The sequence below is a fragment of the Hyposmocoma kahamanoa genome, unplaced genomic scaffold (genome assembly GCF_003589595.1).
Source record: "Hyposmocoma kahamanoa isolate Upper Pololo Valley unplaced genomic scaffold, ASM358959v1 89, whole genome shotgun sequence".
Classification (NCBI taxonomy): Eukaryota; Metazoa; Arthropoda; class Insecta; order Lepidoptera; family Cosmopterigidae; genus Hyposmocoma; species Hyposmocoma kahamanoa.
This window is the reverse complement of record NW_020654520.1, coordinates 793,437-815,851: the sequence shown is the minus strand read 5'-3', so window position 1 is coordinate 815,851 and position 22,415 is coordinate 793,437. Positions and strand designations below refer to the sequence as shown.

General features: G+C 36.2%; 2 protein-coding genes across 2 annotated transcripts in view; one reads left to right on the top strand and one right to left on the bottom strand.

Moving 5' to 3' along the window:
• The window catches only part of LOC113236143 (octopamine receptor 1), a 30,316-nt gene extending 19,052 nt beyond the window's left edge, over positions 1 to 11,264 (bottom strand). Inside the window, exon 1 of the mRNA XM_026472144.1 lies at positions 11,090 to 11,264. The gene's annotated coding sequence lies outside the window, so the exon portion shown is untranslated. The remainder of the gene's footprint in view (positions 1 to 11,089) is intronic.
• The window catches only part of LOC113236140 (serine/threonine-protein kinase SMG1), a 172,961-nt gene that overhangs the window by 33,531 nt on the left and 117,015 nt on the right, over positions 1 to 22,415 (top strand). The gene's annotated exons all lie outside the window — the stretch shown is intronic.

Here is a 22,415-nt window from a genome sequence, read left to right as displayed (position 1 = left end):
TTCGCGAATTGTGCACTGGCTGACTAATTTTAATTACCTTTTTGTTGGAAGTTCAGCCCAGTCTGTGAATTGGTTTATTTATTTATGATATCAAGTGACGGGATGAACAGGCCGTGCGCTTGGTGGTAATACGCTTGTCCATAACAATTGCACTGCCAATCAGATGTTAAATAACAAAGATCTGAGGGGCATTGCCACTGTGCCCGTCGCCCTGACACATAAGGTGACAAGTTGTATTAACAAATGTATATAAACGCCTCAATACAAAAGGACGTAAGTTAAAATTTGATGACAATTAATTATTTATATCACAGCATACAGCGTTTTTTGAATAAAATATCGAATTAATTTCATATTTAAGCAAATTACACTTTAAATCGTCAAAGTGTTAGTACTCATTCGTAAAGCAGGCTCCCCCGGGAAGAATGAGGAAGAAACTATAGGGTTGCTCATTGTAAATAAACATTCGTTTTCATTTGTCGTTTACAATATCGCTTGATTCAATATCAAACTGAAATAGCTAAACCGATTACTTCCAAGGATTTATGTCTTACGAATAGACAGAAGCGGTGTAATAACCTTTTGTATAGAGCTTTGGTTTCAGGATAGTTTTAAACTTAGTGAATAGCAAATTATGAATATTAACAGGGATTTTAATACCCTCCTAAGGCTCGGCAAAGTACAATAGGAAAACCACTAAATACGTGTGCTTCAGGAACTAGCACGTACGCCTTTAGTTTTTTATGAAAAACACAACCACTTTTTTTAAAAGTTGTTTTTCTACTCCTGTATTTTTAATTTGTTAATTATAATTTCATAAATCATATCACAAAGGTGTTCTTTTACTTCTGAATCAGAATTGTGTTGTCTTTGGTATTTGCTATTAAACTGAATTTTTTTTTTATAATAAGTTTAAAAAAAAGAACGTCGAATGTTACTAATTAAAATATCAAATATGACGCTTCTCAAACCCTCTACTGCCTCGTGATTGGTTAAATTGGCCTAAAGGTCTTGCAACCGAGCCATGAAATTTTTATAGAAAAAGAGATTGGTTAAAATATATGTGGTACTTCGTCATTTATTTCGTCTCTTGAGTTTGTTGTCATAGATTGTTAATAAAATATACATTAAATATTGGTTATGTTTCTTTTATTGTTAGTATTTTTTTTTTGTTAATGGTTACTTTGATCGCTGATTATTTTATTTACTGATACAAAAAGTATTGTATGCAATCATTACATAATTAGGTCTTAAAATCTCCTATCACGTAGGCCACTCGGCAAGGTCTCGTGGCCTAAACACGGTACTCGACTTTCAGAACCCTCATTATGCAACGATTGCATAAAATACTTTTCCGTACTCTATCTGTGGTCATATAGAATATATAGCATTAAATTTGAATGCGATATTTTTATTACAATGTACACTTTAAGTACTTTACATTTTAAGTGATCATAAGGAAAATATTGTCTGGGTCAATTCTGATAATATTATGTACAGTGTGATGTTGACTGGGCCTTATTATGAAAGCTTGCCTCTTAAATGAAATTGTGACTTTGTGAAGACGACTGTCAGGAACATACTGTTTTTTGATCCTCGTGTTATATAGTGTCCAAAAGCAATACTTTTCTAAACATAAAATGCATCGTGAGGTCAGTGTAAATTTTTTTGAAGTGATCAAACTAGGCAACAGTGGCGAAGGCTTTGCTTAAGAAATTAATTCCGTAACGTGGTGAATATTGGCCTGAAAATGCCTTATATTGCAGTATACACTGCGTACTAACTACATCGGTTTACCTTCTTCAAATATGCACTTTTAATGCTTTGATAAGTATTTTTGCTTCTCGCACTGAAATTGTAGTTACTACACAAAAACATTAATTAACAATGACTTCCAACGAATACGTTTTGTTAAAGCTATTTAGTGCTATTTAAAGTTGTCCATATTCTCACACAAAGTAACAAAATTATCGTAAAATTAAAACATCTATTAAAAAATGCAATATAAAATGTGCAGCCCTGCCGTACACAATGTGTACCTATATTTACATTTCATTTACATTACACAATATAAATGTTTTCTTCAAGGAAAGAGTTACATTTTTCTATTGTGAATTTTTCTCATTTTCGTTTTGCACATTCATTTACATGAATCTATTTTGTACAACATTGAAATGTTGAAAGTGTATTTTCTATTTTAGAAAGCTTTTATAGAACACGAAGCATGTCACGCGATGCTACCATTTATATAATAACACTGTCTACTTGACTTTTTTCTCAAATTTATTGACTTGGAAGAAATTGTCTTTGGCGTTGCCACGTGCAAATTTCTATCAACATAGTTGAAGAAAACTAACTATTATATTGTCATAATACTTTGGGGAACAAAGTGCGCGAATTCAAAAAGTCTGTTTAATTAAAAAATAAAATAATGTAATTGGGTTCAATTTTCGTGCTCTTTAAATCAGTCTCCTGAGTTTTGTTCGCCAAAAATGGTACGCATAAACATGATTATGAATTCGGGCTATGGGGTCCAACGCTTTGCATTGGATGTGGAGTTTCCGGGTTTGATTCCCGTTAGGACCAATTTGGGAAATGAAGTTTTTAAATTGGTTCTGGTCTGGTGGTCCCGTTGTTTTAGTACTCATAATATAGGGAGTGCGCTAGTTGAAGGTCAGGTAATTGGTGTGGTTGTCTGGCAAATTATTACTGCTGGCTACAGGCTTCTCGTAGATGGTGTCATCTACCACAGTCTTGCTCTAGTCTCGGCCCGCGACCATCACGATGTGAACTTTCGCCGCAGAACGTCGAACGTTTCTGTTAACTTCTTAGCCACCATTCGATCGTAGTTTTACTCTATCTATCATCACCACGCCGCGAAATACGAAATCATAGTTATAACGCTTCCAAATTTGTGTGAAGTACTGCTATGTAGAAACTCCCCTTCAAGAAAATTTGTTCCCTGAACGCTATAACTTGATTCAGTGCGTGAGGTGCATGCTCCATCGCCAACCTCATCGTCACCTTCCATCATGTAAGCTGGAGGTCAAATGCGCACTTATTATTATTATTATTATTATCATTGGTTTATAAATTTATTTTTTTACTTCTCTAGTAAACATAATTTGGCTTTTACGCCTCAATGTTTCTCGAAGTATCGATGTAGCAAATCTAAAAAAAGTACCCTACAAAAGGTTAATACTAATATAGTATTAACGAAATATGAACTCAACTTGAAACAAATAGGTCACACATTGGAAAAACATCGCCCCGTAAGACAGAGTCCAAATTGCGTTATTTTTCTAAGAAGTTCGTTATTTCCAATGAAAATAGTCAAGGTGAACATTATACGAACGCTAAACGCACGCCAACTTTGATTTTACCACAATATGTAAATATTTAGAGGACCTCACTGACGCCGTGGTTAACATCATAGGAACTTGATCAGGATGTAGTAGTTTCGATTCGCCGGGAACAGACTTTTCTAAATTAGTTCTGATCCGGATGTCGGTGGTGGTTCAGGGTAGAACCCCCGTAGTTAACGGAGAGGTAGCCCGTGTGGTAGTCTGGCAGATTATTATAACTTTGTCAAACTTTTCAGTGTTGCTGGTACGTTTAATATACAAAATTACGTACCATAGACAGGCATCTAGGTAGTTTATAATAACGTATTTTGCATCACGTACCGTGTAAATATTATGTTATAATTTTGTTTATGTGTACCATTTAAAATATTAATATTTGTGTTAAAAGCGTGTTAAGTTTAAGGGAGCACCGCCCTGTAAACAAACGTTGTTGCTGATTATATATTTATGCCTTTAGGCTTCTGGTACGCCTCAAGCTGGGTTTGTACAAACGAAAATCTACTGTAAGAGGCCGAGAATTTCTGAAATTTAAAACAAAGTACAATTTGACTTCGTGGTCTACAATAAACTCAATATGTCGCACGGTATATTGAATTCATTGATATTTTGATACAGAAATTCGTTGTCTTTTATCACATGAAACACGTTTTATTAGTAATACGTGTGTATCCGTCTCTGAATTACTTACAAACGGATAAACGGAAATCCCATTACCACACAATGGTATTTGGTCTATATCTAATTTCATTAGACTTTAGTTTCTATTTTAATATAATAACATTTGTCTTGTTTTGCCTCGGTTCGTGATCACGGTTTATTTAGGACTGTTTACGCTGCCACTGGATCTGCCATCGTTGTTTACTTTGTTCTCTAAGCAACATCATAAACCGCTATCCTTTTGTTAGTGAGCTTTAACATTGCATTTTTAAAGTATACAAGGTTATTTGTATTTTACACAACATGTAAAAAAAAACTACAATATTTAAATACACCGCTCTAAACGGTGATAACTCTGTGTGGTAACAAAACAAAGCGTCTCAGGGAAGGATGCTTACACGTTTTATTTCTGCCGCCAAGCAGAAATGTGAGCATTACTGCGTTCCGGTTTTGAAGGATAAGAATGCTGCTGAAATTACACTTGGACGTGTCAAATTATGTCTCAGGGTGACGGGCGTAGTGGCAGTGCCCCCTAGATATTTGCGATTTAAAGCTCTGAGTGGCACTGCAACTGTTACGGATAGACGTATCGTATGTTTTAGTAATAGCCCTTATTGATTTTAGTAATAACCCTGTATAGATCGTTAGTTAACCAAATGCAATAATTTGTGTGTTTGTTAATTTTGAACTATTACGTCATAACATCCAATTAGGCTATTAAGTCCATTGTCCTCTGTAGCTTAGATCCATTGGGCATGATTATTTGTACAGGGTCAAGAGCTTCAAGCTTTGACACTTAAGGTTTAAATTCAACTCTGTCGACGGTCCTAAATGTCAAGCCTGATGTGCTCTTGACTGACCATCAAATAAAGTTTGTTTATATGTGTTACTATAGTTTTTTGCTTAGAATATTTTTTTCTCATTCAATTACTTGTTTAACCAGTTACATTATAAAGCGATGGGATGGCCATAAAGTTAATTCGGTTTTTGCCACTAACTAGTTTTAAACATAAAAGATTTTTTCTTTTAAAATATTATTTTGTTTACGATTATTTAAAAAAATAGTATTTTAGCGCTCATTTTGAGAATAGGCGGGAAAGTTTTAAGTTTATATATCAAGAAAAATGCCCAGAACCGTGTGGTAGGTGTCATATCTCATCGTGATAATGCCAAACTACGCATATCTTTGCAAAACCGTGTTACCTCATCCACGATGCGGTACGGTACGGACTTTTTGGCACACCCTTTATTTCCCCTCGGTGACCTGTGTGTATATAGTGTTCGACGCAACTTAAATTTTTTCGCCGGTATTTTCACACTTTTGTTTTGGAAGACTTGCAAAGCGCTCATTAAATTTACAAACAAGATGTGCTGAAAAAATGATACACTTTTTCTTTTCGCCCTGTCTAGTGAATACTTTACAGTCAAATAGCATAGGAGGTATTAATTTTACGACGACTATGTTATATCTTTTTAATATTATTGTAGCATTATCACGTAAAGCCAGAAACAAATAGCAAAAAAGATTAAAAAATAATTTGGCATCAGTGAAATGGCATATGTGGCTGGTGCCGCGTGCATATATTTTTTTTAAATCCATTGTGCCCGTTTCCCAAAAATCGATTTTTGTATATGAGGTGCGATATATCTATTTACATATAGGGATAAGACTATAGTGCAAAAGTTAGCGAGAAACACTCAAGATGTCGTGTGTGGCAATCGTATTTGCCAAACTTACTACGGCGACGCTTTAGTCTCGATTGCTCTTCCATCTCCTACACTTTGTGTTTTTAGGTTTTTAGTCTACGTTATTTCTCTAGAAGCTTTAGCTTAACTACGTTTGTTTTTCAGTGTTGTTTACAAAGTTCTAGAATGTTCTAGTGTGGTTCCATTTCAATCGACTTAGTAGTTGTTGTTTTTTTTAGTTGCTAGGTTAGTCGGTTCTTAACATTGGGAGTTGGGAGTTTTGTTGTATTACGTACAGCTTTACGTTAGCTTTGAGTTCTTGCGTCTTCTTAAGGCTCATGACGTTAGAGTCAATATATATTTTGCGTCGTCACTTATTCTATTCTTTAATTAACTGTAAAAAGTTGGTATTGATCAAATTATTCCCTCAAAAATTAATTATTGTGAGCGTACTAGCAATCTGCAAAATTTTCTAAGAATTTGGTGAGCATAACAAACCTGGCGTGTTTCAGAGCGAGCCGGTTTTAGACACATCCCAAATTGGCCAATAAATTCGTACACTCCGTCTTTCTCGGGGAGTTGTTGCTGTTTAACTCGGCACATTCATCTTAATATTGTGTATGTACCTCTTATATTATCTAAGCATCTCTTATCAGAATTGAAAAAATTCAATCTCACCTACACACATTGGCCTCAAATCAAAAGAGTACCAAAGACATAACATTATGTCCGGGAAACTAGGTACTTAAAACGACTTATTACGTATCGAAAATAAGCAACTTTCCTGAATTGGTTTTGCCGAAGATACAACAGCCGTCCTTTTCATGTGAGTTCCCAACCGGTGGGTCATCGAGGTTGTTATATAATTGCCTACAATGTTGTTTAATAAATAGAAGTCATATTATTTTAGAATCTTTATGAGGACGGCCGTTGAACTTCCGACAGCGAACCGAAAATTGTTGAACACATACGAAAACCACATCGATTCGATGAGCGACGTACAAGTGCCGATTTAGGTTGGCAATTTTTTATCTTAACACCGAACCTCATGATCGTACAGGGAGTCATAGAATGTTCTTATTATTCTTTATGGGAACGATCACCACTTTGATCCATTGACGACTGTTGTGTATTTATTTTATCTTGCTACTTATATCGCCCTCATGAGACAAATGCATTTTTCTAGGTCTCTAGATCTCTGCATTAAAGGACAGTTTGGAATTGTTTCACTTGGTAGGTGGGTTTGCACCAGCCACACAAATGTCGAGAGAGCCACTGAGTGATAACGCGATTGTTTCATTTTCTCACTCATTCACAATGACGCTGCAACTCTTGAATTTAGTCCTTAATCCTTTTCAACGACTCGTCAATAATCGTGGGGTAGTCCTATTAGCAACCGGAAATCACTAGATCTTCTCTATTTATCTCAGTGTATATAATACTTGTTAAATCGTAAATATTGTAGACGTAAATGTTAAAATTCGTTCATTCTAACTAATCATCGCCGTCATCTTGAACCTCCTCAATAAAATGCCAACGCGCACAGTTTTAGGCCGTCTGCGGCTCCAATAGCGACTTTCAACCAGGTCGTCAGTCTAGTCATGAACTTATTTATGTTTAAATTCGTGAGTAGGGAATTTACCTATGTCTTGCATAAGAGTAAAAATATTACAATTTAAATTTTGAAAATATATCTGAGCTGGTAATTTTTTGAGCTGGCAAATTTGTTCCGGTAATTTTTAAAAGGTTTATTAGGTTGTTTGTTTTTGTCAACATTGTTATGACACGTATCCCGAAGTAATTCGGCGTCATATTGGTTTCGGTTACTTTCACCGACTTTTAACAATATCTGAGTTCAGAACAAATAAATCTGGACCCATTCAATTTAAACTTTCTGTTAGAAACTTTACCAGAATTACCCATTCTTCACTTTAATACTGAAGGAAGACATGAGAGTGAAATGTTCGATTGACGTTGAATCCTTGTAAATCCCATTTGCAGAAGCTAATAATAAATAGTCACTTAACTGTAAAGACTTTCATATCAAAACACACTTGAATTATATTTATATTTATTTACTAATTCAGAAATATTTCATTTCCTTCACCAATAATCACGACCGATAGTTGTGCAAAATCGTTGTGTACATACCTGATAATGTGTTTCGTCATATCTCCTACGTCATTTGAATGCATCATCATGACTGCCGTCTAAGTACTTAACATTCCTAGAACGTTGTTTGGAACCTGACGTTTATCCATACTACTTCGTATTTGTTTGCTTTTCTCTCATTCGACTAAGTATTTGTAGTTCTTATTTACTTTCTATACTTTAATACCTATGCGACTCCCTCCGACGGAAAGGATCGTAAGCCCAAATTCCCAACTTTACAGGGGAGCGTTTTAAAGTTTAACTAGAAGTGTAGCTATATTATTTTTCACGCTTTATAAGTTTACTGCTGACTGTAATATGTATACATAAAAATAATATTACATAGCTCTTTTCGTGAATTCGATTAGAAATTACGTAGGAAGTGTCTGTTATATTATGACAAAGTCGCTTTCAAAACAGTCTCGGACACTGTCTATCATCAAGATCTAACTGGATCGATCCCTCTGAAAAACCTTTTAAAATATACTTGTTTTCAAACACACACACACACGTACAATTGCTAATTTATTAGTAATGCATTAGACGTTTCATATCTTATTGGCTACTCTCAATTGATATATCCAGTTGTTATTAATCTCGATTCAATCCTTTTATTGAATCACCGTCTCTTATACTTTAAGCAAACACTATTTTCACGTGAGATCTCAATGCATTAGTTGTCGCTAGTTGTTATTTGTTCAGCGCTAAGTTACTTTTCATCGGCAAACTTTTACTTTTGCTCAAGCGTATTATTGCTTTTTTGTATAGGTATCACATCCATAGATACTTACCGTTCTCTTGCAATGTTGCCTTCCACAAATTCAACAACTATATAAGTTTACACATGAATGGAAGAGGCCTTGGGCCGTAAATTGGCGATCACGGTTTACGACCTGTAAATCGGCCCGGATGGGAATAGGACTCGGGCGGAATGCCCGATCAGATGTTTGCGTCTCTAGTTATAATGTGACTAGAGACGCAGTACCTGTATCTCTTAAAGGCAATCCTGTTTATAGTGCTGGATTTGCAGTATAGTTCTTAGGAACTCCAGGAATTGTCACTTTTAGTGTTGTGTAAGACTAAAAGGTTGTAATTAATTCGCTTCAGTTAAAACGATACATTTATTGTCCATTATAACAATACAATGATCAAAGTTTAATGGTTCCAACGTGGTACAAAGTTATAGATTATAGTTAATTTAAATTTTATTTTAAGGAAAATTTATATTTATAGCATTCCATAAAACATTTTCAATGATAACGACTAAATAATTAAAAACGTTCGAGACTACTCGACGATGACGATAATTGTCTGTTCTCAAACTTGCGAATCCTCTGTATGTACTATGAGTATCAAAGTAACGGAACTCACTCTGGGGCACTGCCTAGTACACCTAACGAGAACCTATTTAGAAAAGTTCATTTCCCAGGTAGACTCTACTGGTAATCCGCTCCTAGTCCTTCACATCCAGGAACGGCAGTGTAAAAAAAACTCTTGATTTTTCGACGTCATGAAATTCAAACACGTTTGCTTTTTCAGAACGATTCTTGAATGTTTAAAAACGATTTCAAAACGTTTCTTGAATGTTCCAAAAATAACATTTATACAAAGATTAATTCAGTGAATTAGTTTCAAACAAAATTTGAACTGCCAAATATATAATTATCAGGCAGTTGTGAGATAAGCCTCTTGACTGTATAGGTTTAGGTAATTCCAAGTAATGGAATTGCGGGGCTCAAATTGTCCACTGCTTTCAAGTTGTACGTCGTTTGCGTTGATTGAAATTCGTTTCAGCAGTTGCAATTAATGAAATGAACACGTTTGTTATTACGTATAATTCTCATTGACTTACAAATAAATGGACGACGGGTCTAATACGAAAACCACGGAAAAAATGTCCCTAGTCAACCTATTTAAACGTAGTAACATGTAAAGGAATATGAAAAATCTAAAACGTTGAAATCAAATTGTAATGTCATCGCAGTACTGTCTAATTTTGCTTGCTTCGCTGTCAGTCGAACAAACGAAGACTAAAGCGTGAATGACGCTCTGTATACGATTTTAACGCCCTATAAGTTCGGACACTTTTTAGCGCGGACCCGACGTCCGTATAATTGTAAGTCAATGATAATTCTGTATAATAATATTCTTTAATTTCCGGTAATGGTTGACAAGTTGCTCTAATTTGAATCTTGTTGAATCTCGTATAATACAATGCAAGACCTGAAATTCATGAAATGGATTCATGTAACTAGTAAGATAGAAACATTTAGGTTGTAGACATTATTAAAGTAACATGCGGAGGTCTAAGTGGGCACTTACAGTTGCATCCTTGGTCTGAAGACGGTGCATTACAGTGCATTAGCCCGCCCGCACTTCGCACCCTTTCCCCTCTCTCGCCATTACCAGAAACGACATATTTACTCACGATTATCAAACTTGTTATTGCCTAGACATTCGTTGTTCAATGTCCTATTTTTTGGCGATATTTTTTGTTTTTTTTTCCCGCATACTTTCCCTATTCCGTCGTTCACTTTATGGTAATGTAAGTTCCGAAAATGCTTTGATTCGTCACCGCAAAATTCCCCAATGCCGAGAACAAAAGGCTTACAGATAAAAGAAACTATAACGCACAAGAAAAATGGCGAGCGATAATTTTGATATTGATAAATAGACTGTTGGACGGAAATGTACCCAGCATTAGTATTGATAGACGGAAGAGCTAAGGGACTGCATATAAGAATTCAATATTTTATTCATATAAAATTGGATTTCTGAAAAAAGTCAGATCAAGTTATATAGTTACATAAGTGAAGGCAGGAGTCCTGCGCTTATGTAAGGTGTTCTTGAAAGTGTACCTAGCATGCACAGTATTTGCTGAGGCAAGTCGTGCCGTCAACTGTGAATCCGTGATCCGCGATACACGCTGCCGCATATTCATACGCTGTTTAACTTAACGGGCGCTTAACTGCCGGCGAGATTCTAAAAGAGCATTAACGGTTAATTACGTCTGCTTCGCGAACGCCGTCGGTTTTAATGTCCGCCAATTTGCTCAAATTGCGTTTGTTCTTGTTTACTGCTAGATTTACTCTCGCGACCCATTACGCTAAGCTCGGCAGAAACACCCCTGCAAATAATGTACCCACTCGTTGGATGCACGCTCGATAGACAGATTCGCAAATATGTACTTATGTAGTGACCAGTGGCTTCAGAATCTCGTCAATATTTACCTCGACGATGCCATTGGCTCCGATGCCCACACAACTGTCAATACCACGCTACATCATAAAAATACACTGAACAATCCAACCGCACTAGAATTTTAATTTCACAAGTTTCCGAACTTCGTTATGCGATTTTTATGAGTGGGGTGCTAAGGACGTGCGCTCAGTGTGGCGGCCGGTCGGCGACTGGTGCTCTCCGAAGCGGCTACCAAATTTGAAATTCGAGGTCTTTATGGGCATTAGCCGCGTGCTTCAGTGGCAAAGGTCATGGTTTAGTAAACGGAATGCTTGATGTGCGATCGGATTAGTGAGGGGCTGTTGCGGATTAACGGAAAAATGTGTTAATTGCGCGCCTCGAGGCGAGAGAGGCTCGGGTTAGACCTGCGTTTGTTTGGGGCGTTGCTAGCCTCGGGCGGATTACCTTTTATGTTTGTCAGACGTAAGTTGTAATAAAGGCAACTTGTGGCATGTATTATGCTAGTGAATTTTGTTTTCCCATTAAGAAACTTTCCCAGTTAGTGCAATTATGTCTCTGTTGTCTTAACCCGTGTAAACTCGCTACTGCCCACTGGGGTCTCTGTGAAGGGAATATGTTTTATGTTATGTTTACATGGAAACTATTAGAAATCTCCTATTTATTACCGGCACTTTAATCGCGCACATAATACCATCTATTATCTTTGTTTACACAGCTCAGGGTTACCACAGTAAAAACTACAAAGTTACGTTATTCTACTTTCCTTTAAAAAAATCAAAGATTATTTTAGGCATATAATTTTTTGTAGGTTTTACAAGTCGGTGTTTATGAACTTGTATTGCACGAATGCTAGAATTCGTTATCGTAAATTAGAGATTTGAGTTCTGAGTCTGTAGTATTATGTCCTTCAAAACAACATTGTTTCTAGCAAAAAATAACGTCAATGTTTTCAACAAATGATTAAATGAACAAATGGTTTCAAAAAAACAACGAATAAAAAGACTTTATGTTTTTATTGTAATATTTGTACAATATGAATGTTTTGTAAATTATAATTGGATGTGAGATGTATAATGAGATTTCTGGTTTCCAAGAAACGAAATAGTTCACTTTTTTGCTTATTATTACACAACTGACCAAAAAGCATAGTGCTTTTTATTGGTTAAAATATTCATGTGACAATATTAGGCCGGTAGCGATTTGTCGCTTTGGTGCCAGAAATGCCTTAGCAGTTTTTTACCATCTCCCTGAGAAGAAAGCCGAACTGTATCAAAGTGTTATTTGTACTCAGTTATCTGTAGTTGTACCCTATTAAATAAGAACCTTTAAAGGAGACATCAGTGCTAACGTAAACATGTGACTTCACCTGTACAGTGTTGTGTAGTGCCGACACTGCGTAATCGTATCAGATACAACAATTCTTTATTCAATGAAGATTTCGTTAATTTCCTCTAGTTGTGTTTACCAAGTTTTGAAGGACTGCATTAATTGAATATGAAATTATTTTTTCAGAATCTATGATAAGTCGTGTATTTATTTTTATGAATAGACCATCATTACGGCTTCATATACTGGACTGAGATAGTTTTAGTCGTGTCAAATTAATGTTTTATTTAATTAATGTTGTTATAATGTCCAGGCTTTGATTCCCAGGCCTAAAGAAATATTTGTATGGCCTACATTTATTTGTCTCGTGACAAAATTTGGGTGTAATTTATGGTTGTCTATATAAATAAAAAAGAACGTATTATAATTTACGGTACACACATTTCGCAAAATATATTAACACGTTTTTTTTTTTACTAAATTGGATTTATGAAATATTTTTTATTAAGTATCATGTCAGGCGTCATCAAGGGATCTGTAAAGAGTCCGAAATGTAAAAACAGATATACTCAATTATAGATCCGAAAAATAGTTCCAGTTCCAATGCATAGCAACCGCGAAAACCTAAGAACTCGATGTGGACTGTATTATTTTTTGTAGTCTATGTACCAAGACTAACATCATGATCATCAACCCACGAAAAGAGGGTTTTAACCATTGTCCGCCACCCTGGCTTAATGTGTTAAGATCTTCACGCGTTTTCCAATGGTTGTAAACCTTTTTCTTTACGCAGGTTTCATTGTGATATTTTCTTACACTATTAGCAAGACGTATTTTGCTAATAGACATTCACATCATTAAAGTCACACACACACATCACAGACACATCAAAAATGTCCACGGATCAAGCACGTTTTTGCCAATGACTGAAAATAAGGTTTTTTTGATTAAGTTTATTATCATCACACTAGCTCGTAAACAGTGTCATGACATGCAGGCAAAGTCGACGTAACGTCGTAAATTATGTCTACTGTTATGTACGAGAAACTGCAAGTATAACAAAAGTAAACATTTGCAAGTTAACTATATTTTACTAAATTTATTTTATGAATGCACATTTGCGGTATTTTTAGAATTTGGACATGGTTATTTTATATCTAATACGTTGTGGCTACATGCGTCTGTGCCTTTTATAACATTTTCCCATTGACTTACAAATAAATGGACGACGGGTCTAATACAAAAACCACGAAAAAAATGTCCCAAGTCAACCTATTTAAACGTAGTGACATGTAAAGGAATATGAAAAAGCTAAAACGTTGAATTTAAATTGTAATGTCATCGCAGTACTGTCTAATTTTGCTTGCTTCGCTGTCAGTCGAACAAACGAAGACTAAAGCGTGAATGACGCTCTGTATACGATTTTAACGCCCTATAAGTTCGGACACTTTTTAGCGTGGACCCGACGTCAATATAATTGTAAGTCAATGCATTTTGCTTAAGAATTGCTGTTAAAAAAAACAAAAACCTGCCATTTTTTAGTTGTATATATTTCCTCGCAAATGTGATGAAAAACTGAAACAATATGTAGAACAGGCGGTAAAAATACACACTTCGAGTATTAAAGTTACACGAGTAGTTCTAACAAACTCTCGTTAGTAATTTGTTATTTATCGTCCTTAATACACAATGTACTGTTAACACCAATGGTTTATTCAGTGTGGTATTCTAGAACTCTACTCAATGCTCAAGTCAGGATCTGAGTATGATTTCGAGTGCTTTAAACAATACTCAAATCCTGACTTGAGCATTGAGTAGAGTTCTAAAATACGACCCTTACTGGTCAATTTTATTTTCAAATTCAAATTATAAAATTTGTCGGTGCTAAAAAAAATAATCAAAGAAAAAAAAAAACCTGATTTTCAGTAATTGGCATAAACGTGCTTGATCCTGGACACTTGATGTGTTTAGATATGTGCCGCCACAGGCATTCGAACCGTCGACCTGTCGATTGAGAAGCATCCGCTCACTAACTAGCTTAATGGGGATTAGGGTAGTTAGTGAAATAGTTAAACTCGTTTGCGGTTTTAAACTTGAAAATACACATTAAGAAGTACAATTAAATTATCTTCAAAACAATTTGGACAGTTGTTAACGACATGTTTCCGCAATTCTTGAACGAATGTCTTTGTTCACTTTCGTAGTTTTAAGGGTGTTGGGGTTATAGGTAGGAACTGGACACTTACATAAACAATATTTAAAAAGTAATTACAACATTTGAAAATGAAACTCTTTGGCTGTAGAATACAGTTTGTTTCATCTGACTGTCACTTGTTTTTACAATGTGGCGTCATTTTAGAAATTGGTTGTCTACATCACCATGGATTTAACTCATGAAAATTTTCGTAGTATGATTTTCCACGACTTTAAGCGTAATTTAACAGCTCAGTGGAGCTTCGCTTGGCTTCAAACTGCTTTTGGCGATGAAACACTATGCAAGACGACTATTTATAGCTGGTTTGCAGAATTCAAACGCGGTCGTGTGAATCTCTGCCGAATTTGGTGATGGTCACCTGTCCACTGCTGTGAACAACAAAAACATCGATGCTGTGCGCCGTATGATCAAAACAGACAGGCATGTGACACACCATGACATTCGGGCATCTTTAGGCATAGGCATGAGTCAAATACAATCAATACTACACAAACATTTGGGTGTGAAAAGGCTGTGCTCTCGGTGGATTCCACACATTTTGACTGAGACTCAAAAAACGGATCGCGTCACTTGGTGCAATGCCATGCTCACCAGATTCAACAAAGGGACGTCAAATTTGGTGCGGAATATAGTAACAGTTGACGAAACACGGATTTATAGTTAAGATCCCAGAACAAAGCAGCCATCGGGCGTATGGCTCTTTCGAGAAGAGCCGAAACCAACCAAAGTGGCGCGCGTGCGAAGTGCCTCGAAGCGGATGATTGCTTCTTTTTTTAATAAAACTGGACACGTGGCTACTGTTGCTTTGGAGAATCGTTGTACCGTGAATAGTGATTGGTACACGCCCATTTGTTTGCCGGAAGTTATTGACAAACTCTGTAAAAATAACCGTAAACGCCGTATCATCTTGCACCACGATAATGCCAGTTTTCACACAGCCAGACAGACAAATGAATTTTTGAAGGTGAACAACGTTGACCTTATGAGCCATCCCGCGTACGGTCCCGACCTGACACCTTGTAACTTTTATTTATTTCCGAAAATTTAGAACCAGTTACGCGGTCAACGATTTTCATCACCTGAAGAGGCTCTCGAAGAATATGAAAAATATGTTTCAGAGATTGTCACGGAGGACTAAGTAACGCACACACTCAACATAGCCCCGCACTAGGAAAACCCTGTGTCGCGGGTGCCATGGACACACACACATAGACAACCACAAATTACACCCAAACTCACGAGAGAAATAAATGTAGGCCATACAAATATTTCTCCCGGCTCGGGAATCGAACCTGGGACCTCTGCGTGGCAGCATGGTAACCGTTCGGCCACGGAGGCAGTTGTTTGAGTGTTTTCAAAACTGGTTCATTCGTATGAAAAAGTGCATTAACGCTAACGGAGAATATTTTGAGAAACATTAAATTCATTTCTGACCATATATACAGTATATGTAGTATATGTAGTATTTTTTTCTTATGCATTCCGGAAACTTAAAGTATACGTGCTTTAATCTGTCAATTATAATTTCATAAAGCATATCATAAAGGCGTTTTTTTAGTTCTGAATCAAAATTCTATTGTCTATGATACTTGCCACTGAGCTGAAAAATTTCATTAAACTTACAGAAGTTTAATGAAATTTTTCAACACAGTACGATTTCAAAAGTTTTGTAGTTCAAAAAAAGCTCATCGTATTTTTGCTAATAAATAAAATATCAATTATGACGGTACTCAAACGCTATACTGCCTTCTGGTTGGTTAAATTACCTAACAGTCTAGCAACCTTTATAAAAAAAAATTGGTCAAAATGTATGCGGTACTTGGCCAGTTCTATTCTTTATAATTAGGTCTTAAAATCTCGTACCTATTACTTAGGCCACTCGGCAGGGTCTTGTGGCCTAAACATAGAACTCGACTTTAAGAACCCTCATTATGCAACGATTACATAAAATTATATTTTAGGTCGGATAAGTATACCCTACCATAATTACATCTCATATAGGGTGTATTTTACAACAAAATGCATTAATTTTCCCATGTGACAGTGCTATTTGACCAAGACTGTGACCGAGATTAATCTAAAATTTATGTTGGTTTAAACAATAGGTTATTTGGGCAGTTAATTAAACCGGCGTCGTGTGCACACGTACAATGCACCAGATGAAAGTACATTTATCTTAATGTCCGCCTTCTCCGGGATTTTGCACGTTTTGCTGTGATACTGCGCTTCTTAAACTTGACGTAATACGGGCTACATTTACACTTTTTAACTTTTTGACGACCACAGTGAACCAATAGTTAACACTGCGCGCATTGGATAATGAGGTCCCGAGTTCTATTCCCGGTAGAATCAATTTCGAGAAAATAACTTTTCAAAATTGGTTTTTGTCTGGGTGTTCTGGACAGTGTAAAATATCCATAAAACACTTGCATTACTATTAAACCCCGTTTAAAATCACATTCGATTTTCAAAAAGTGTATAGATATTTGTGAACTCAAAAACAAAACAATGACACTGTAATAAACTCAATGCTGAATGTGCAAGGTGCCTTCATGAGGTAAGTCCTGGCCCCTGTACACAATGTTCACTTTTTAGTAAATTTACTAATAGATGTTCCTAAAACACGCGTTGCGAAAACAATGTATTCTTATTACACGGTATGTATAAAAAAAGATCACGAACATTTGAGAAAGGTACTCAATTTTTTTCAATTTCGTATCGCAGTGTTATCATAATGAGAATGATATTTACAAATCACCATGACTTCAACTACGGACTCCACAAAGGCACAAAAAAACATAAACAGAAGTAATGGAATACGTATTTAGTATAGCTTGAGAAACACAGTCCTAAGGATTTTCATGCGCCGGCGAATTTCAAATATATCACTAAAAGAATGTAAACGAATATAAAGTATTAAACAACTTGTAATTTGAATCCATAGATGGAGCTATTAAAATATTTGCGTTGCAGTTCTCGTCAAATAAAAAACACAATTATTATGAATTGAATAATGTTTACTAATATATTTGTCAACATTTTAAAATCACATTTCGATGACAATTGTTATTCGCACCTCTTTTCCACAAACACCGATCGACATTTACTCGAGCGCTTATTTTTTTAAATGTTTACGATAGCACATGAAGAAGATGTAAAATGATTTCAATAAACGCAATTGTTAACAGAATAGGAACCAGGTGAGTGAATCCCTCTGCATTCCCTTATATAAGGATTTGCGATGGTGGTAACAAAGGAAACTTGCCTGACATTATAAGCGTCTTGTTTTTACAAAGAAGCTACAATCCACGCCAATGAGAAAACAACACGTAGTAAATGTTATTAATGCCATAATAAAATTTGCAGTACCATTGTGCAGTAAAAATAAATGACTTTTACGTGGAAATTGCCAAGATCAAGTTAAATGAATAGGCATTTTCTAGACAAACGCGCAAGATCGTCGGCATCATCGTCGCTTTAGGGCGCGTTCCCACTATGTCGTGACGACAGATTGTCGTGCAGTTTACGGTGTCGTGCCTTGTGTATTTAAATGAAGTTGTTCACATATAGCACGACACGATTAACTGTCGTTCACGATTTTTTATCGTTACAACGACAAACTGTCGTCACAATGGGAACAGCTAGTACGACAGTCGTCAGACGATAAAAAGTCACGATAAAAACGTGGCGACAGATTGTCGCAGCTCCTATTGTCGTCACGTTTTATTTATCGCTGTCCGCACGTATTCTGCTCCCAGCCCTCCCCTCTCGTACCCCGCGCCCTCAGCTCGCTTTGCAGTAGCGTTGGGTCGTTGGGCAAGGGGGCTGTCGTGAAACGATAAATTGTCGTCACGATCTAGTGGGAACAGGCTAGACACGACAGTCGTCCAACGATAATAAAACGTGACGACATAGTGGGAACGCGCCCTTACATCGGATGAGACTATGGCCAAGCGTATGTCTGTTCTACATTTTTTAAAGTAAAAAAGTAAGCAAACAACAATTTTTCTTTCTAATCATTTTAAATGTCGATAAGTTAGTTTGTCTTTTGAAAGTTTGGTATATTATTCGCAAGTACTGTTTCTTACTTTGTTTGCGTAGAGTTGTAATTAATAACAAAAACGCACAGATTCATAGTCCCGCATTTGGGAAACCACGACCTTCATAAATAACTTAGACGATTGACGGTCTGTGTCTGTGCAACGCGAGTTCATTGTACTACGTCTGTATACAGTATCGGGTGACGTCGGATTGCGTATGATGATATATTAACGATTGTTGTCAAGAAGTGAACATCTCTAATATTCCCAGTACCAAACTATAATAAATATTTTAACATTTTATGGGCGGCCGGGGCGTAAAGTAGAGGCTGCCGACAAAGCCTTTACGAGCTCAGATAGCTATTGTATTAATCTGGTGTACATGCTTTCTTCACTTTCATGTGATATAGAAGTATATAAATATTTAGAACATACTTTTTTTCGGTCTAGTTCAAGGACTAGGCTACTAATATTAGTTTTGAATGAGTATTATTATATAATGACAACTAGGATGCTGTTAGTGCTTCCACTAATTCTGGGCATCAGTGAACACGCCCGAAGTACCGCAAAAACGCGGCAGTTGTAACAGCATCCTAAATATAAAACTCATGTGACTATTTAAGCCATTTATTTCCACTCAAATTAATTACATAATAAAGTAAAACAGACTATTTAGAAGTACATATCATAATTTAAATTATTTGTGTGTACCCCCACACACTGAGCAGCAGAAGTAGCCCAGCCTACCCCTAACCTTTACAAAGTCATTTGGTTTTCGGGCTTGTTTCGCAAACTTAGTCTACTACATTTTTTTTTAAATTAATGCTCCAAAAATAATTAAAAAAGAACACTAGCTATCACTATCGTTTTGTTCAGGTAATCAAATAGTTTTATTGTAAGCAAACACTTTACGACCGCAGTGTATTTATAAGAAGAGTTTAATAATTGTAAATAAAAATATAATTAATTTATTTCGCAATTTTTTAATAATTTCGAAATTTCAGATAGAGGTATTGTTCACTCTATGTGTATTGCTTGAAGTTTGAGTAAATCTCAACACTAGTAGCCGTAGAGCTCCTTGTGAAAGAGTTATTTCTGCCTCCAAGCAATATAGTGAGCAGTACTGCGTTCCGATTTTGAAGGGTAGAGGTGAGATTACAGGTACATGGGACTAGTTTAATTAGGCAGTGCCCCTGAAATCTTTGCGATTTAAAGTTCTGAGTGGCACTGCAACTGTTATGGACAGGCGTGCGTGTCGCTTACCACCCGGCGCACGACTTGTTCATCCCGTCACTTGGTGTCACTAATAATTTCCAAGACAGATTCCTCCGAGAAGAGCGAGTCAGAAATTCTTTGTAAATAGACGTTAGTTCACATTTACAACATTAATTTCAAATATCATCGATAGGAATAATTAGAAAGAGCAAAACGTGTCATTATTATAGATTTTTGTCATCCAAGTATGCAGAAGCTGCGCTATATAACCGTATAAAAGTATAAAGGTTTTGTGCAACTATAGTTTTAAACATTGTGGATGGCAAATTTTGAATATCAAGCGAAATCTTATTATAGAAGCGTAACATTGCTCCCTAAGTGAATTTGTGAACACGACTGTCATGAGCAAAGCCTGTCATTTTTACGTTTCGTAACAAAATAAGAAAGAACTTAAGATATAAGTCTTCCTTGTATAGTCAACTTCCAAAAGTCACCAATCATTTAAGAGATTGTCTTGTATGTATAAGTTTCTTATAATTTGATTTAAAGGTCATGAAAATGTATGATGATTAGCCTTTTTGGCCTTTTGGCTTTTTGCAACGGTGGTAGCCCAGTGGAAGGACATAGAAAAATTCGTAAGGTCCGCTTGTTCGTTCCGTGGCTTAGTTGGTGTAGCGTCTAGCACTGTTTGCTGGGAGACGTTGGTTTGAATCCAGCCGGATCATAGAATTTTTTCTAAGTGGAGTAATATCACGAAAATAACTTAAAACGTACATTAAAGCGACATCTATACTCAGCTGCTGGTAGCTGTAATGGTACCTGGCTGAGTGAAGAGAGATTTCTTACAGAAAATTAATAGGCTCCCAGAAAACCATCTATTTAAACAAAGTTTCGCACTTCACGTAAAATATTCGTAAGGCAACGTAATATTTTCAAATATAATTTTAAATTTGTTATTAATTGTTCACGGCACGTAATGGATATTTGTAAGTCGTTAAAATCGCAGGCTCGGTGAGTTTTATTTGGCTTCATTAACAGCGCAAACATTTGTCTGGCCGCTTTAAAACGATACACACGGACAGACAGGTGGTTGAAAGATTTGTCAGAACCATCCGCCAGAACTGTGTCGAATAGACCAGGCGGCACGTACTTATAATTATAGTCTCAAAGTTACATTTATTTGTGAACGTTTAGCAGCGATACCTCTCGCTAACAGCTGAATAGTGACGGAACTGCATACTGAAGAAGGATCACAACCTCTGGAAAACATGTAAAGTCCTCAACCTGCATGGATCCATTCAATCAATGAGGCGGACTATGACTTGATCCATCTCTTTACTTATGATAAATTTGTATACTGAATAAGGTTTTCAGATTTTTGAGAATGTTTGAAGTCCTCAATCATCATTGGATCGGCGTGACCAACTGTCGCTAGAACTCTCTTTTTAGAGGTCACTCGTGCCCTACATACATGTAAAGCGTTGTCGTTGATGATGATGATCCACATTTGGAACCCGGACGCTATTCTGTTTATTTTCAATCAGTCCAGCTATGACAATCAATCGGTAATATAGCTATATGAATGGTCTAGTATTATGTTCGTTCCATTTATTTAAACGTTTTACACAAGGAATTATTTGTAGACTTTCTCTTTTGATTCGGTTATAAAACTGTGACCTTGATTTCGTTTTACCTATACTGATGGTATTAAAGTATACTTTGTTGGACATCGATTACTACAACTTAAACGAAGTAATTTCATTGATTGCTGTTTTTTTTTCAGTCAAAAGTAGACGTACGCCTAGGTCAGAGTCTCTCCTGATATTTAGCGACTATGTGATCGACAATGGCACGCGTTTGTTTAAAAATACCTATTCACTCTAGCCTTCACTTATTGTCTTGCCGACTCTGGTCGTTGACATTTTATTGAAGCTAAAACGAAGGTCATGTTATGTCTTCATACTATTGTATAGTATGAAGGACGAATAAAATAATTCCTGATTTTCGGATAAGCTTTTTATCAAGGAACTAAGGCGTGTAAGATTGGAAATAAAACTATTTTCCCGGATGTAAAATGCTCATGTATTTGTTTTTTTTTTCAAACATACCAACCAACATTTCGAGTTTTTTAGAGGTAGCACGGTCACGGCTGCCTGTGTAGTGAAAATCTAAGAACTCAATAAGTCTTATAGAAAGAGTCACCAAACTGGAAACATTACATAACCTATAAAAAGAGGGGAGTTAAAAGTTTGAAGCATTTCGATGCCTTACTTTCTCAAACTCGTATCTTATATAGAGTGGGAGATGGTAAAACTTTCTATTTATTTTAAATTTCTTATCAAGGGTGTTAATTTGGGTGCATTACTTTAAGAATAGGTAAAAGCCCGTGTGTGAATATAAAGGAAATGTGATGTGAAATCAGCCTGCAACATTTGTATATACAATCCATTTTTTGCATTTCACTAACTTTGTGTTTTAAGATACGAGTTTGAGAAAGTAAGGCGACGATTTGTGTGGCAGTGTCTGTACCGTCTCGTCCCATGTGACGGACTGATCACA